Here is an 18,323-nt window from a genome sequence, read left to right on the forward strand (position 1 = left end):
ATTTGAAATTTAATAAAGTTGTGGCCAATTTAATCCCATAGCACGTTGTCTTGAGTCGTTATTCCACATGATGGGGGGCCCGTGCAGGATATGGGGACTCCGCCTGTCCACACAATTCACCCATCTGCCTGTCTCTCTCTTTCACATACACACACACTTTCATGAAAAAGATTCTGCTCATATTTTTCACTATGGGTCTATATCATACTTAAAGCTATCTGGCTAATAATTGCCTCCACCTTCATTATTTAGTCAAGGGCCTCTTAAACGTTTAGAGTGGCATAATATTGCTCTATGAGACATCATTTACAGTGTTTGACTGCTGCTATTTCTTTCCTGCAAGTCACAGAGTAGGTTTTTAAAGGAGTGTTAATTATAGTTATCAAGGGAGAACGGACCTGGGCCTTACTTTCAAGGATAGCTACTTGAGGAAAGATTACAAAGTGTTTGTGCAGCTCTGAGGAGTAACAATTTCTTCATTCCTCTTTTTTTTTGCTAAGCAGCCATTGATGTTTATATAGAACCTTTAAACATTTTTGTATGGGGAATTGAGGGTATTTAAAGCCTAAAATACGTTGTAGGATGGTTGTTGTTTTTAAGTGACTTTTGGAGAAAGATAGCAGAAACAAAGGTAAATCAGTTTGCCAATTGTTCTTGTTCCACCATCACTCACGTCAACAAGCACAGCAATGTTGAGGTATCCATCACTGTCATGTCTTCTTGCATGCGTCCCTTCCAAGCTCTGCTGTCAAGCCTTGCGTCTGCCAATGACATTTCCTCTTTGTGAAGATGAGCAATTTTGAGTATGCACAAACCGACATGGTGAAGCATAGTGTGGATTTTGAGAGGATTAGTCAAAGGCAACCATCAATTTCTCATCTGCTGAGAGGAGGTGATTGAGGTAAAGTAGCTGAAATGCTTCAAGGGTTTTTAGCTTGGTTAAAATTACCCTAATAGTTTCTTAATGGTGTTATTATTTGGACAGATTAGGCGAGGGTCTTCCCATCCTATGTTTGAAGTACTGCCATTTTTAATATGCTTAGCCCCACCTCCCTTCACAAAGCATTTAGCAGCTCTGACTGTTTTCAAGCTGTGTGTGGTATTCTCCGACTGCAGCTGCAGCCTCCCAACAAATCATTTTGAAAACTCAAAGAGCAAAACATCAATCTCCTTTCATTTGCAAAATTGAGAACAAAATCTGGGGTAGAAAACATGTAATATAAAGTTTGAATAGCATCCTTGCTTTTAAGGAAGACTTCATTTAATGTTGCGCACGTCAAGTCAAATTTGTTGTTTACAACGGTAGGTCATCACGACATAAAAAATAGATGAAAATTGAAGGAGAATTGAAGCGCTATTGTTGCAAAGATCAAATAAAATACGCAAATATGTCCTTTGGACATAAATTGGGGAAAGCAAGAAGTATTTCTCAGTAAGTTTAATGTAATAGAGTGATATCAAATGATCACTAGAACAGGCAAGGGCAATTGTCTATATACAAATGTAATCAGCTGTGCTTCCTAGTATTTCTAAACCCTGACAATAATAGGTCATTCTTCCTGTTCTCAGTGAATCTTACCAATTCTAGTATTCAAAAGTTGAGTCTAGTCTACATACACAGGAAATTTGGGGGTGGGAAGCAGGAATAGCACCACTTCACCATCATCTGAAAGTGCTGAAATACATCTTTCAATGCTTCTCTATGTAAAAGGAAAAAAAATATTTACCCTTACAAAACAAGCACAGAAGCAGAAAGTGTGCAGTTTCCCACTCTTCTTTAAGGGTGCAGATACGAGCTGCAGAATGTGAAGGACATTCAAATATCCAATCTCCTGCTTGTAATATAAAATGGTGTTTTCTGAAGCTTCCACCTCGCTGAAGCAGCTCTGGTCAGCACCTGAATGGGTGGCTGCCAGGCAGCCACATGTATGACACTTTGAGATCATTGGCAGAAGTAAGGCAGGATAAAAATGGAAGACTATTGGTCCATCTAGCTCAATATTGGCACTCCAGGGTTTCAGGCAAGAGATACCAGTGATTGAACTTAGGACCTTTCACATGCAATGCACTGAGCTATATGACCCATTCCTCCCTCAACATTTTGTAATGGATTATAAAGAACCAACGCTTTCCTATTCAAAGCACTATTCAAAAAAAAAAGATGCATGTCCCCAAATGACAACAGCTGTTAGGTAAGGGTGCTTGAGCATCCAGCTGCTAACTGCTAGATGAGTCTCCTCTTTGTGAACCTTCCAATCAGCCAGCCTCAAAGGCTAAAATTAGTTGGCTCTGTCATTGGCTCCTGGCCTCCATGCTTCCTGTCCCACCAGTCCCAATGTCTACCAAGTACTATTGCTTACAATGTGCTACGAACACTTTGCTGTCATGTAGCTGGAGTTGACTATGTGATCACTGAGAACAAAGTTACTGAGCTTTGTTGACCTTTGATAACATCAAAGGGGGTGGGAGAAGTAAAGAATCACGCAACTGTAAGGTGACATTTTGAAGACAGGGGTGGCCGTGATGCAGTCATTTTCACTCCCTTTCTTCTGTACCCTCCCTCAATCAGCATAACCAGAGAGAGAAAATGTTTGCAAAGGACATTAAGGCACAAATTTAAACCAAGTCTCTCATTGTGAGTTTGACCAACATATCGCTTGTATCATATTCCATCAGAAATTTGGGGGTGGGGGAGATGAGGGTATCTTATCAATACTTAACACTAATAATTCCAAAACTGTTTCATTTATTACAATAGAAAACCAAGTGCCAAACTCTCTCTCTCTCTCTCTCTCTCTCTCTCTCTCACTCTCTGTGTGTGTGTGTGTGTAAAGTCCTTATAAGTTCAACGGTTCAGTGTGTCCTTTGCAAAATATAACTGGCCCTTTTGTAGTTGTTTATTTTAAAAAATGGGAAGAAATGAGACACACATTAATCTTCCAACCTTTAGTTACTGTGGCTTTAAATTTAAACTCCATACTGTATGTAAAGTGAGGTGAGCGTTTTTTACTGCTTGTCAAAACAATCCTGAAATCCCATTTTCCTTTAATAAAGTATAGTTTTGTCCTCCAGATGTATGCTTGAATAAGATGTCATACTCTGTTTTTGTTCAGGATTGCACCCCGCTGATCTTCCTAGGCAGCAAGAAAATTACCTTATTGAAACATATTGCTGGTAGTGACTATGGTGCCAAATTTTGCATTGGTATTACACACATGACATATTCAGAGACCTTTGAATAAGACCATGAATATCAAGTGATTGAAAAGATTATACAGGCTTTCTTTATTTCATAGGGTATAATAGGTTGTGGTTCTGGATGAATGTCTTTCAAATCAATATAATTATGTCATAAAAAACATGTAACAAAATAGTTACTTTGCAGCTTTTCACACTTGCCTGATTTCATACTGATTTCATTCAGAGCAGAATTGTTTCTTTTTAAACTAATAGCTGGTTCAACATTTGTAGATCAGTGCAAAGAACCTATATGAAAAGCAAGGTAGCCAGCATCTAGTAATCTTACTTGTTTGGTAACATACACATTTTATGACAGAATAATGCATAAATTAATTTGTTTGTGTTTTATAATGCTAGTAATCTTGCTTTTATATTTCAAACACTACTTTCAAATTATTCATGTTTTTTGTGGGGAAATTACCAGGGAGCATTTGCTCCCCACGGAATTAGAAACTCTGCTGTTTGGATTCTCTCCCTCCCCTCCCCCATTATTACGTCTAACTTTCAAATGCCAAAATGTCTTTCCACCCCCCTAGCCTGTTCAGCATGTACTTGGCCTGTCTCAAAGGATTTTAATGCCTTTCAAATACAAGATTACTTTAGGGTGTTGTATAAAATGTATGTGAAACATTTTGAGCATACTATACTGATAAAATGTAAAGAAAAAACCTATACAAATACCAGCTATTCATAGATGAAACCCTTTTAAATTAGTAGACTTAGCATGCCCATCTACATAGGACTGGTCTGTCTCAGTTTTAGAAAGTGGGTTTCAATTAGAATTGCACAGCTTCAAGTTTGTTGTACTGGAACAAGACCCCCATAGGAGGATTCCTTGAGCCTGGCAGAAAGTCTTGGATTTTTATTTTTATTTTAGCATAAATGGTGTTACCAAGCTGAAATGCAAGGGGTCAATATAATAATTGATAACAGCTGGGCTAAATGTGCTCTCTCGATTCTCTGTTTTCGCTTCAACAAAAATAGTTGTGCTTGCACCGGTTTTGTGACCATTCAGCATGGTAGCTCCCTGCCAGATATCATCAGAGGCAACAATTTGGCTGCCCCAGTTGGCATAACATTGCCTGTTTAGAATGCAAAGTTATGACTGTAACCCCTGCTGGCCACTGGAGTGGCATCAGAGAGAGCTGTAATTATGGAAAGGGGAATTAGGAGGAAAATAGATTGGGGGAAGGGGGACCATAGCTCTTTGCAAGTACAGGCGAAAATACAATTCACATCAGTGCTTTAATTGCCTTGTGTGACTGAAACTGGTCAAGCAACTCTATTTTCTTCTGTGCACGGAAACAGACAATATAATTATTCCCTGATCCAAGTCATATCAAATGCAAACACAAGGTTGGCATCGTGAGCCCAAGGTAATCCTGAGCAGGGAACGTGGAAAGGTAGATCTAGCTTCCAGCTGCTTGACTCCCCATACAGAAACACCACTAGCTGAAAGGTGGCAGCCAGACATGGCAGCAAAAAGATGGAATGCTGAACAATTGATACGTTATCAGCTAGGTGGGGAATGTACTGTAAGGCAACGTCATGTTTTCACTATTGCAAATTCCGCTCCATGTGACAAATAAGGTGCAAGGAATAATCACCTGAGAATCTTGAGACTCCCCCCTCAAAATGCTGATCTGTTCTTGATTCCCCCCCCCCCCAAAAAAAAGTGTGTCACTCTGATTTTCAGCAGTGCAGATTTTTCAAAGATGCAGTTTTAGACATATAACATTGAAAAATACTGCATCATATTTCATTATCCCCTCGGTATTTGGGTAACAGCCTTTGCTTTTGATACAGAGTGTTTGCAACCCACAAAAATTAGTTGTAAAGTCAGATTTCATTGTGGTTGTACTTTCATTTCTTTTTTTAAAAAACAAACCAACCCAGAACGTACTCGACTCTCTGCTCCTATAAACGTGAATATCACTTCTCTAAATGTCCTTCCCTTATAAAAGTGGATCACTCCATTTCATTTATTTGCCTTGTAAATGTGTACATCACTTTGTAATATCTACTCCCTCCGTGTTTATTATTCCATTATATTCATTTTATATAAATGTAAGTTCCTCCTCACTTCCTCTGTAGCAAGGAGATCAATGTGGTACATGACAATTTTATTACATCAGAGTATTCATTTCCTTTACAAAAGTAAATCACTCTAGTAGATTCACTCCCCTGTGAGAGAACATACCCATAGATCATTGCATTACACTAACTCTCTGCATAAATACAGCTTGTATCATGTTACTCCTTCTGTAGGTACACAATGACATATCTTTGTTGGCTCTATATAAATGTTCTCTCAGGCCTTTGCATATGCATTCTAGACAGCAATAGACAACAGCAGTGTCTCCATTTTTGTATGCTCGTTCTCCAGAGAGCTGCTGTCGTGTGCTTTTCTGGTTCCTCCTTCTCCATGAACCTATATTTCCTTCCCTTGGCCAAGAACCCTCATTTCAAATGTCCCAGTAAGACCCTGAAGGCAAGATAATTCTTCCCTTGAGCTTTCTGCCTTCTCTACATTCCAGCCTTGTTGAGAATCACTGCTGTTTGGTTAGAACTCGCCACTTAGTTTCACCTAAAGCAAATGTTGAGGCAAATTTTTAGGGCCTTTCGGATACAAAATCATGAGCAGCTGGCACAGTGGGGCCAAGGCACACCGTTTCCAACCTGTTCCCATCTGCCATGACATTGCAGGGGCATACCAAGTGGCAGCAACATCAGGGCTCAACCGGGGTTTCAGATTGGCCCTGCCAGTGCACCCACATTGCTGCCTTCACATCTCCGTGCTATCCCATATGTGGCCATGATCACACTATCTTACATAATAATTTTTATTTTTATTTTTTACACATATTTTCCAGCATATCATTCTTTTAAACATCATTTCAAAATCTTTGACTATCATAGCCTAAGACTTCCTTCAACCTCAACTGATGGTTTTCTAAAATCTTTTCTAATTATGCATTTTGTTACTATAGTTATTGCTATAAATTAATAAATCTTAATACCTATTCTTAATTCCTTTCACAATAATTTATATATTACGCCTTACAAAACTTCTTTTTACCCTACAAGCGTTGTCAATTGGTTACAGTTGCTTTCCAAATATATCGAAAACTTCTTCCATTCCTTTAGGAAAGTCTGGTCCTGCTGGTTCCGAATTTTCCCCGTTAATCTCGACATCTCAGCATAGTTCATCAATTTCTCTTGCCACTCTTCTCACGATCACACTATCAAGAGGATAGCACTGCCTCACTGCACCAGCTATTCCTGGATAAAATATCTAGAATTATCCGGGAAGCAGCTGTAAGAAGTTCAACACGATTCACAACATTTCAGAAGAGGGGTTTGCACATTCGGCAGCATTGTTCAGGCACTACTCAATGGCAAAAGTATACAGGTGGGGGAGAGAGCAGGAATAAGCACACTAACTTTGTTTCCCCTTCCACCATCTTGGGTATCTTCCAACTTGTGGCAGACAGCAGTCAACTGGGGAGCTCTTTGTATCCATACAGACTCCTGCATGTTTTAGAAAGCCTTTTATGCAGAGTTCTCACATACACAAGGAGCCCTCTTGCTTCACAGACTCACCTACCACAAGCTAGAAAGCAGTGAAATAATGATAGATAGGGGCAGATCTAGCATGCTCAGTCCTTCTCCCAGCAATTTGTTTGACAATTGCAGTTTAGTAACTGGTGAAGAGGATTTCAAGGTGACTTTTCTGAGACTCTGCATGTGTGCTATCTACACAGATTTTAAGGTAAGTAAAAACAATATTGGTAAAACTAGGTTTCTCTAGGTAGTTTCTTGTGAGTCTAATGCTTCTGATTGGTTCCTTTTCAGTTGCATCATATATGATGTCAGCAGCGGAGGGGCAGTTGGGCATGGCTTGGGGAAGATGGCTTGTCCAAATTAGGAGGACCCCTGTCAAGCCTAATTCGACCCATGGGGCAGAGGTTTCCACTGCTGTTCTATACTAAGGCTCTTAATTGATTAATCTACCAAATAATTTGATTACAACACAATTCCAAGCATTTTTACAAGGAAGAAAGTCCTTTAGAACTCAGTGAGGTGTATTTCAAGTAAGTTTGGGCTCGGCCTGTAAAATATGCATCATTAATTTATTTAGAAAGACATTATGTGCTTACATTTATTCTACATCTTTGCATTTAATTCTAATTTTGGAACAGCAGACAATTCCCTTCTATATCTTTAAGCATGGTTAGTTAGGCCACTATAGCTCTCAATACTTGACCTTTTTGGTCTTGCATGCTTCCAAGCTGAATCAAGCTCAGAAGAAAACAATTCATATTATTTCCAAAAGGCTCCAGTTGTGTAGAGTACTGATTGGCTGGCTCTTGTGGCAACCACAAAGCCACCTCCTTCCTACTTTTCATCTCTCTGTCCAGGGGGCTGAGCAGCACTGGCACTGTTCTGAATGGATAAAGGTGTCGAGTGCCTGAAAAAAGGAGTGGTTTTTAAAAGGAAGAATCCCCACTGCACACCACCAGCCACACCAGGATTTGAAAGACTGATTAGACCTGAGATCTAATTCCACTTCTCACCCTCTTTGACAGCTGTAGCTCAATGTGTGAGCCCCTCCCTCTAGGCAGGGTGACCTGGGAATGCCTGAATCCACACTGGGCAATTTCAGCCAAATTCATGATCCAGGATTTGTTCAAAGCTTGCACACAGTCCTAATTTATGGTTTTCAGTCTTCCTCCTTAAGACACATTTCCATATTTGTTTGTACTGTTTTGGGGGGGGCAGGAGGTGGGCAGGTGTGGAGGACTCCCTGGTCCTGAATGGGGTAACTGTGCCCCTGAAGGACCAGATGCGCAGCCTGGGAGTCATTCTGGACTCACAGCTGTCCATGGAGGCACAGGTCAATTCTGTGTCCAGGGCAGCTGTTTATCCGCTCCATCTCGTATGCAGGTTGAGACCCTATCTGCCCACAGACTGTCTCGCTTGGACTGCTGCAATGCGCTCTATGTGGGGCTACCTTTGAAGGTGACCTGGAAACTACACCTAATCCAGAATGCAGCAGCTAGACTGATGACTGGGAGTGGCCGCCAAGACCACATAACACCGGTCTTGAAAGACCTACACTGGCTCCCAGTACGTTTCAGAGCACAAATCAAAGTGTTGGTGCTGACCTTTAAAGCCCTACATGGCGTCAGTCCAGTACACCTGAAAGAGCATCTCCACCCCCATCGTTCTGCCTGGACACTGAGGTCCAGTGCCGAGGGCCTTCTGGCAGTTCCCTCGCTGCGAGAAGCCAAGTTACAGGGAACCAGGCAGAGGGCCTCGTCGGTAGTGGCACCCGCCCTGTGGAACGCTCTCCCACCAGATGTCAAAGAGAAAAACAACTACCAGACTTTTAGAAGACATCTGAAGGCAGCCCTGTTTAGGGAAGCTTTTAATATATGATGGAGTATTGTATTTAAATATTCTGTTGGAAGCCGCCCAGATTAGCTGGGGAAACCCAGCCAGATGGGTGGGGTATAAATAATAAATTATTATTATTATTATTATTATTATTAGTTATTTATTTTGCACGCCACCTTTCATCCATAGATCTCAGGGCATTTCCGAGCATAAAAATACAAGATAAAAACACAAAATACATAATAAAAACAAGAACAGAACAAAACCCTCTCCCCTCCAATTTCATTCTGACTCCAGCTCTCATAATAATATCTTTACAGTTTTCATCATTGGAAGACATTTTCACCCAGTTGGCTGCCAGGCCAGGGGTGACTAAACTATGGCCCTCTAGATGTTGTTGGACTGCTGCTCCCATCGCCCCTGGCTATTCACCATATTGCTTGAGGCTGATGGGTGTTGGTCTAAAGCATTGGGAGGGCCACAGATTAGCCATCCCTGCTCTAGGTAAAAGCAGCATGTGTTTTCAGCTGATTTCAGATAATATCACTGGCTTAATCTTATCGTGTATGCTATTTGCAGTTCATTCGTGTGCTATGCAGGCTCAGCTCTACCACCACCCCTCAGACAGGGAGTAATTTAGTGACTTTGGGTTAGGCCAGTGGTGGAGCATCTGTGGCCCTCTAGATAATGTTGGATGGTGACTTGCATTCACCCCAGATGGCATAGACAGGGGTCAGGGATGGTGGGAGCTGCAGCCCAATAACATTGTGAGGATCACAGTTTCTGCATTCCTGAGATAAGTAGTACCAATCAGCCTAACCTACCTCACAGAGTTGGGAAGATAATTGAGTGCAGCTATAACAGTTGTCCAGAGTGGTTGGGACAACCCAGTCAGATGGGTGGGGTATTATTATTATTATTATTATTATTATTATTATTATTATTAACAGTGTAAACTGCCCTTTGCTTCTTGGAAGATGGTTGGGAAGAAGCTGGAGAAATACATAAAAAATATACTTTCATGACAAATGGTACATGTGGTAAAAAATGTAAAACCAGCAGGTAATCCCTTACATCATTCAAAGATGCTGCCAGTTTGTTTGAGATAAGTCTTCATACTGTGTTTGGGGGGTTGTTGCACTTGTGCTTGCATGCGACTTTCTCATAACTTCCGGTAACCCCAGATAGATGTAACTATTCTATCTCCGCATATTTCTTAAGTTTGCATCTGCTGGTAGATTCTAATTTCCACACAATTGGCTGAAGGATAACTTTTATTGAGCCAATTATAAAGTAGTCATACAAGCTTCCAGTTACAGGCAGCGGAAATGTGCACACCCGCTTCAGTTTGGGGTGCTCAATCACGTAGAAAACCTATGTGTGAGTTGTTTCTCCTTTCATATATCCAAACATCATATGCAGAAGTTGGGGGTGTTTGTGGCAAGGCCCAGGCCCTGCTCTATGTCATTGCTGTTCACATGCATGCATGCCTGGATGGACGAAATATCCAATAGAGGAAACCCACAGAGGAAGTTATATTATTTGTGCATGTGTATATTTACATCCCAATGCATATTGAGATTATGTTTATGCAATTGTATTGATGCCAACAATTGCAGACCCTCCAAATGTCCCTATTTTCCAGGGACAGTCCCAGATTTACAGAAGCCATGCTGGTTTCTGATTTGATCCCGGAATATCCCACTTTCCCTTAGAACGACCCTATTTTCAGTGAAGAAATGTTGTGTCAGGAACTGGGCAGAGAAGGAATGGTGGAGACCGCCTCCCCAACTTGACCCTTCCAGAGGAGAAGAAGACAGTTCAGAATTACAACAGGGGTTTGAGGGAGATCACAGCTCAGAGGAAGACGGGGGGGAAATAATGGGAGAGGAGGAGGAAGAAGCACCAGGGGGGCAACAGCAGACAGACACAGTGTCTTTAGAAAGCATTCCAGACCCCCCTCTCTCGCAGAACCTGGCAAGCATTAAACGTAGGAGAGCAAAGAGCTCAAAGGCAGAGGGCACTTTTCAGCACCCATAGGGATGACACATGAGGAAGTGGAAGAGACAGAGGGGGTGGAGACTCACTTGGGATAGCACCATTATTCCAAGAAGCTGCATTCCCAAGCCTCTCTCTGTGAATAAAAAGCAAATGGTAAGGACCTTTACTTGTCTTGTCCGTTCCTGGCAACCTGCCATGGGGGTTGGTTCCTTTGCCTCCTGGCATGATGGAGGGTATGGTAGGATGTCCCAATTTTCATTGGAGAATGTTGGAGGGTCTGGAGTTATCTGACCGCCCACCCCACCCCACCTATATCTAGGTCTGGCTTAAATCTGGCCTATATCCAGAAAATAAAATATTTGCAGTTGCATCCCCCCCCTTAATTTAGTGACTTTGGGTTTTCTCTGGGCAGCTGGAAAGGCCTTTACATCCACAGCCATATTTTGATCAATTAATGATGTCACTAAGCTGGGGAACCTGTGCCTTGATTCATCCCAGTTGGATTCTGGTAAATTTTCAAGTGCAGGACCTCGCTATGACATCCACATCCCCAAAGAAAGTCTATAGGCACATCCATATATATATATATCCCAAAGAGCAGCAGTTACATTACACAATACACAAATTATTGCAATCAGCTGACCGTCATAGAACAGTAAGCTGACACAGGATGATGCAGTGGTTGGACTTGGGCTGGGGAGACGTGGGCAGGCCCAGACGGGGGAGGGGGCATATGGGCCATTTTGCCCGGGCCTCCGATTCCAAAGGGGGCCTCAGTCAGCATATTCACTATTGTATATCTATATTTTCCATTTTGTCTTTATATGCAGATACGATTCAAGCCTTGAAATAAAGCTATTTTTCAGCATAACTTTTGTGAGAATTATTTATATACTTACTTATTTATAAGACTTCAGTTATTCCCAGGGTAAAAAAGGGGGGGCACATTATCTACCTGGCCCGGGCCTCTGCCTGGCTCTACAAGGCCCTGGACCTGGGTTCATATACCTGATAAAGGAGGTTCACTGGGTGCCCTTGGGCCAATTACTGCCTGAGCCAAGCTTGCCCACCTAATGGAGTTAATGTGCTGGTTGCTGGGCACAGGGAGCAGAGCTGTGCTTCTCAGTGACACTGCTCTATGATGCCGCTTACTGGACTGATTCAGATAGCAAGCGGGAGCTCACCTGACTAACTGCGTCCCTATGCAACTAATTCCCTTCACATTGAAAGCTTGGTGTCAGGTAGACGGGTTCTAGCATAGCATTCATCCCGAGGGGGTAGCCATCTATATGGAAGGAAGCTTTCTTGTGGGAGGAAGCAACTCTCAGTTCTTTGAGCCCCACCTGCAGTTTGAAATGGCTGTACAGTCACAAATGTACCACCTCAGTGAGAACTGAGCCTCTGCCGGTTGCTTCCTCATTCGCCAGCTTCATATCTGGCAACATAATGCAAATAGCTCCCTGAAATGAAAGGAACAATGGACTATTCCAATATAACTAATGATTTAATTATCATTACATAGAGAATTAAATATTATACCTGCACATTTTGTGGCTGATGCAAATGTTAAAAGTGGAAGGTCGTACCTACAGTGTGAAGGATTTTGATAGTTTTATTTGGAGGTAGGTTTTCAAAACAAAACTTCCACCCCAAAAAAATAAATTGACAAAAGCCTGGAAGGAAAATAAAACAAACATTCCACAGAGAAAGAGGAAAGAAAAGGGAAAGGGGGAGGGAGAGAAAAACTACAGGGAAAGTTCAAGCATTAGAGCCCTCACAGTAGGAAACTGGTCACATGGGTAACATAATGAAATTTTACTGCAAAATATCCCTTTTTTCTTATTTGAAAAGACAAATTATTAGCATTTTTAAACAATTTCAATATGTTTAATGGCTGAAAGTTAAGCTCAAACTGTTCCGCTGACTGGATAAAGTGCTAGGTCTGTAAACAGGAATCTTAAGTTACCCCAAGAGTACACTCATTTTAAATTTTACTTGAAAGCGGGATGTACGTTTATTACAATTTCAAACAAAATGCTAATGCCATTAAACAAATGAGGTTTAGGCAAATTAACTGCATTTTAATATTCTGAAAGCCTATGATATAGGACATTGTGTTACGAAACATTGGCTAGAAGTATCAGTTGCAAGTGGGATTTTCATTGCTGTGAATCTCAGGAGAATATTTGTAATTAGTATCATTTGCCTAATACTTCAGGTTAATTAGAATATTTAATTGAATAGCTGTAATCTTCAGAGATGACTATATTATGATCAAATTAGTACTATCGCAGCACACGCTGATCACTGCCGCAGCCTGCCTCACTTCTGCTAGCTATTCAGCCCTCTGGAGCGTTCAGCAACATAAGAAAAAATCTGTTTCTTACACTTTTGAATTTTAATGATCCATTTGAACTCTGCCATCAACATTTAATTATTCCAGGAAAAAAAGTCCCAGCCATGGGTCCCATATGGCATCTTGGCAAATACACTTGCCCACATTGGAACTTGCCCCTCTTCCAGCAGTTCAATCTCTGTGAAGAGATTTAACACAAGCTTTTCTCTCCCCCCCCCCTCTCCCCTTCTTCTTCTCCTTCAATGCAAGACTCTCTTTTTCTCTCTTTTTTGTAAATAGTGTTTGCAAATACAAACCCTATGAAGCTTCACAGGAGAGGTTACTAGGATACTATTGAAACACTATTAGGAACAGATGAATTGATTTTTAGAATGTTACAATGGATTTAATCCTGTAATGTCTACTACTGGACTATTATATATTGTATCCAGAAGGTTTGAAGGAGTCAGGTGCCTCTGTAACTAAACCTTGTTATCTTACAAACACAATTAATTTCCCCCCTCCTTTTATTGGTTTGCACATACAAATACCCCTTGCAGCCAAAGCACAGATGTTGAGTTCCTGACCTCAGCAGTTGTGGGTTTTCTCTTCTTCTTTATATCCTTGGCAAATATTTTAAGGGGTTAAGCCTCCATCATTGTTGGGAATATTAGAGAGCAGTTGAATCCTATTATATCAAACTCAAGAGCAAATTCTCACCCGTCCCCCCTCTGCCTCAAGAGCACGAGTAATAGTGGGTTGGAAGCAGAAGGGGGGGGGAGTGAGAGAAACGAAACTTGGGGGAAGCAGTCATGTCACAAAGGGACATTGTTTACACACAGACGTGGCTGGCTCAGAAGAGATTTTCCCTAAGGATCCAAAAGCTCATGAGGTCAGTTCCACACGGCAAAACAAATGAAATTAAAAAGTGAAAACCATTTTCAAACCGAGTGCACCGACATGACAACTTTGCTTGCCCCCACGGAGCCTCTCGTAGAATTATATATCACCAAAACATGCAGTCTCGCACTTGGCGGGCAAGACAAGGGGTTTGTGTGCCTCTGAAGAATATTTTCCACCTAATCACCTTTGCTCTGCTATATTCCTGCAAAGGGAGACCTATAGCGGTACATCTTACGCACCATGCAGGTGAGCTTTCAGGCTTAGATATGAACTATTGCTTCTTCTCATTGGTAAGCTCAGCCCCTAGGTTCATTTCCCTCTGCAGCTGACTAACAGGGGGACAGGACAATAATCAGTTAATTTTGGTAAGTCCTTAAAATAAATGATCCACCTGTTGCCGTTTTAACCTTTTCCAGAAACGAGGGGTGGGGAATAAAGGAAATTCAGAACTGCCTTGTGAATGATACTTCGTCAAGTTGCACAAATGAAGGGTGATTCTGAACTAGAGAGATGATACTAACCACACGTCTAATGCTTTTAAGCATGATAATATGTGATTATGCTGTGTTGTCAGAATCATGCTATACCTAATTTTGGGGAATTACACCCCCCTCCAAAAACAGTGTTACTATTTGGAAAAAAAGATATAAGTTGGTGTTTTTTTAAAATGACATATTGGGTACAATGGTGGTGCATGTTTTCACAGTTTTACAATTCCTGTTTCCTAAGGGGGGGGAGGAAAAAAATCTGTACTCTCAACTGCTCATTGATCAGTTTATCTGTGTTCAGAAATACTAAACAGAAGTGTTCTAAAACCACTTCTATGAAGTTAAAAGTGTATCATTTAAATAATTAAATTTAAAAAATTTAAAACTTAGTTCATAGAAACTGAGATGAAAATGAAAGTTTGAGTTACTACAGACATATTAAGGAGGGATGTGTTTGTTTGTTTGTTTGTTTGTGTGTGTGTGTGTGTGTTATTTATATATATGTGTGTTATATATACAGATATCTTCTAAACTGCAGGAAGTTTAGAACTATTAAGAATGAAGTACAAAGAAATGTATAAATTGAACCAGGCAAAGAAGTTACACTGCAGCTAATGATAGCTGATTAAATTATTGTTATTTTTTAAAAGAAAAATCAGCTACTTTCTAAAATGAAGATTTAATATCCCTTTGTAATAAGCAATTGTAGAAGCACCTTGAGAATTCACTTTAATGACTAGTGTACTGCATAATTGTGGATTCTCTTCGTAAGAAACCTGCTACAATTGCTGATTGTAGAAATAGACTGAGAGTATTCTAAGCATTCAGACCCCTTTATAGATGAACCATAACAACTGGTCTGAAACTCTAAACTGTGGGTCAGGACCCAATACCTTTCTCTATTATTTTAAAGGTCATTCCCCACATATATACTTTTGTCCCTGTAATTGACAAACATCTGCTTTCTGCCATTATAACTGCCAATCTTGAACAGCAACAGTAATGTACTGTCTCCTTCTGAGATGTGCTCCCCACTTGGGAAAAGGTGCTTCAGAATCTATACACCTTTTTCTAGATAAAGATATTTGGAGTAGTGGTATATAAGTGTGTGTGTGTGTGTGTGTGTGTGTGTGTGTGTGTGTGTACTATCATCCTGTTCCACTAATTGTGGAACAAATTGTAAAAGAATCCAGAGCTAAGTATTCTCCCATCTATTAAACAGATGGCAGATAAGATTGTAAACATATTTGCTTCATATTGAATAGATAGTTTCTGGCATAATACTAATTAACAAATTAAATGACTGACTTTCCGCATCACATTAGAGTTGAAACCATTTTGTAAGTTTGTCTTTGGGAGTTATTTACTTTGACAATAGCATGCAGTGAAAAACTGTTAATGTTTTCTCAGCAACGTTCTGCTTTGGGTAGTTTTCTTTTTTAAAAAACTTCATATTTTATTATAATTCATTCGAGATTCATTACAGCCACTCATTATAAAATGTATGTGCATTTAATCCATTTACAAGGCCTGCATATCTCCCAATTCCATCCAAATGCTGTGCTAACATCTACATCCAAGTATGCATGAGGTTTACACATTGCCTTTTCTCATTTCATCATACTTTAGCATAAACCACTGAAGGAGGAGAAATTGCTTGGATTCATTCCAGTGTGGCATCAAGTCTGGTCATGGCACAAAAAACTGCCTTGGTCACCCTGTCTGATGACATTTTTTGGGAGGGGGGAGTGTCATCTGCTCATTCTCCTTGAATTTTCAGTGGCTTTCAATACTGTTGCTCACAGTATCTTCCCGGAGCATCTTGGTGGGGATGTTGTGCTTTATTGGTTCTGCTCCTTCCTCCATGGCCATTTCTATAAAGTAGTTACAGGAAGCTACTGTTTGGCATCATGGTAGTTGTCCTCCCCCACAGGGTTTCATCTTGTCCCCTATCCTGTTTAACATGTATATGAAGTTGCTGGAAGCTGTCGCCAGGAGATCTGGAGCGAGGTGTCATCAAGACACAGTTGACACATAGCTCTGTCTCTATATTGCATCTGTTGAATCGGAACAGGAGTTTGAGGTGTTAGGCTGGTGCTTGGAGATGGTGATGGGCTTGGTGTGGACCAATTAATGGAGGCTGAATGCTGAAAAGACAGAAGATAGGAGTTAGTTGTTGTCACATCTGGGAGGCAGAGAGGCAGCCTTTCTAGAACAGGTTGTAGTTCCTTAAAAGCAGAAGATCCACAGGTTTGGGTGTTCCTGGATTTAGCATAGTGATTGCAGGCTCAGGTGGCCTCAGTAGGTTAGGAGTGCCTTTTCCAGCTCTGACTGGTTTGTTAGCTACCACCATTTTGGGTTAGGAATGAATTTGCCACTGCATTCCATGCTGTGGTAACTTGCAGACTGGATTACTGCAATGTGCTGAACGTAGGGCTGCCCTTGAAGATGGCCTGGAACCTGGTCCAAAATGCAGAAGACAAATTACTGTCTGGGGTTTCATTTAGATGTCACATGACTCCATTTTGCATAGGTGTCAAAGAAGAACCATGAATGTTATTCTTTTTTAACCTTGGAAATGAGTTTTCAGTCTTTCAGGATGCTCCCTGTCTGAAAAAGGGTCTGCAACATTTATATCCATATTCTATCTTATTTATCATTTTCCTAATAGACATAATAAAAAAGGAAAACTCCTTCCCACCCACCTCCAAGCACAGTCCCAGACCCATTCAAAATGCATGCAGATATTTTCGTTCAAATAAAAATATTTACCCATATGTCCCCGTGAGTTTCTGGTGGTCCATAGCCATGTTTGTTTGTAGTTACATAGGAAATAAAGCTAAGCCACATTTTACAAAACTTGTTTATTTAGTTTCGAGCTTTGTTAGTCAGTTTTCCCCATTAATACCAAGCCCCACACCTATATAAACCACATTCCAAACAACTCAGCATTTAGAGTTCTGTTGTAAGGTGTGCTGCCATCGCAAGATAAATTGTAAGGTCTTGGACATTTGTAGAAGGAAGAGCAATCTTGGAGTCTTTAGTCATTGTTTGGCCATGATCAGTTCAATTTCCTGAAAAGCCTTAACCCAAAAAGAATGAGCACATAGGAATAAAAAACCCCAAGTTGCCACACTTTTCCAGCATGGTGACAATATGCTTCTGTTAAATTTATTAAGCAGAGAGGAATACAGTTACCATATATGTGTTATTTTGTGCACATTTTCTCCTACTCCCACAGAGAATGACCAGAAAGGAAGCTTATCCTGTATAAAATCCCAACAGGTCTCTTCAATGGGTTCACTCAGGTCTCTCTCACAATTGTTTTTAATGTTGCCAGTGTTTGAGTTGAAATGTGCATAGGAGCTCTATAAGCTGCAGCAACAAACCTTTTCCAAGAGAATTTGTTGTATACCTTGCATTCTCAAAGGATGACAATGTGTGATAGGCTTGCCATTGAACATTGTACTGGCCAATGAAATGGAGAATCTGATGTAAAGTGATCCATAAACTGTGTTCTCCAATATTTGTTGTAATTCTGGGCTAGTAAGAGCTCCCTTTTAATAAGTCTCTTATTCTAAAAAGGCATACTTTCTAGCATCCTCCAAAGTTCAGATTCTATATTTATTATAAAAAAGTGGGTGATAAATTAGTAGAACAATTGGAGGGAACATGGGTGCTATCTTGGAAAGCCAACTCTTCCAGACTTATTGATTAGAAGCCACAAACAGCTTAAGTATTTTGTTCAGAAAATCTTTAGAAGTGATCATAATGGGAAAACCACTAATGAAGCCTTTACCCCTTGAGCATTCCACTGTGAGCCATGCCACCTGGTCAGAACATGCACCACCAGCAAGACACTAAGCAAATGGGTCGTATTGTTTTTCCATTTCAAGTTAGGTAGTGCCACACCTCCTTGAATTGCTGATCTTCCCAGCCTTGGTCCCTTCCTCTGA

Source organism: Podarcis liolepis (genome assembly GCF_965112155.1).
Source record: "Podarcis liolepis genome assembly, chromosome: 8".
Taxonomy (NCBI): Eukaryota; Metazoa; Chordata; class Lepidosauria; order Squamata; family Lacertidae; genus Podarcis; species Podarcis liolepis.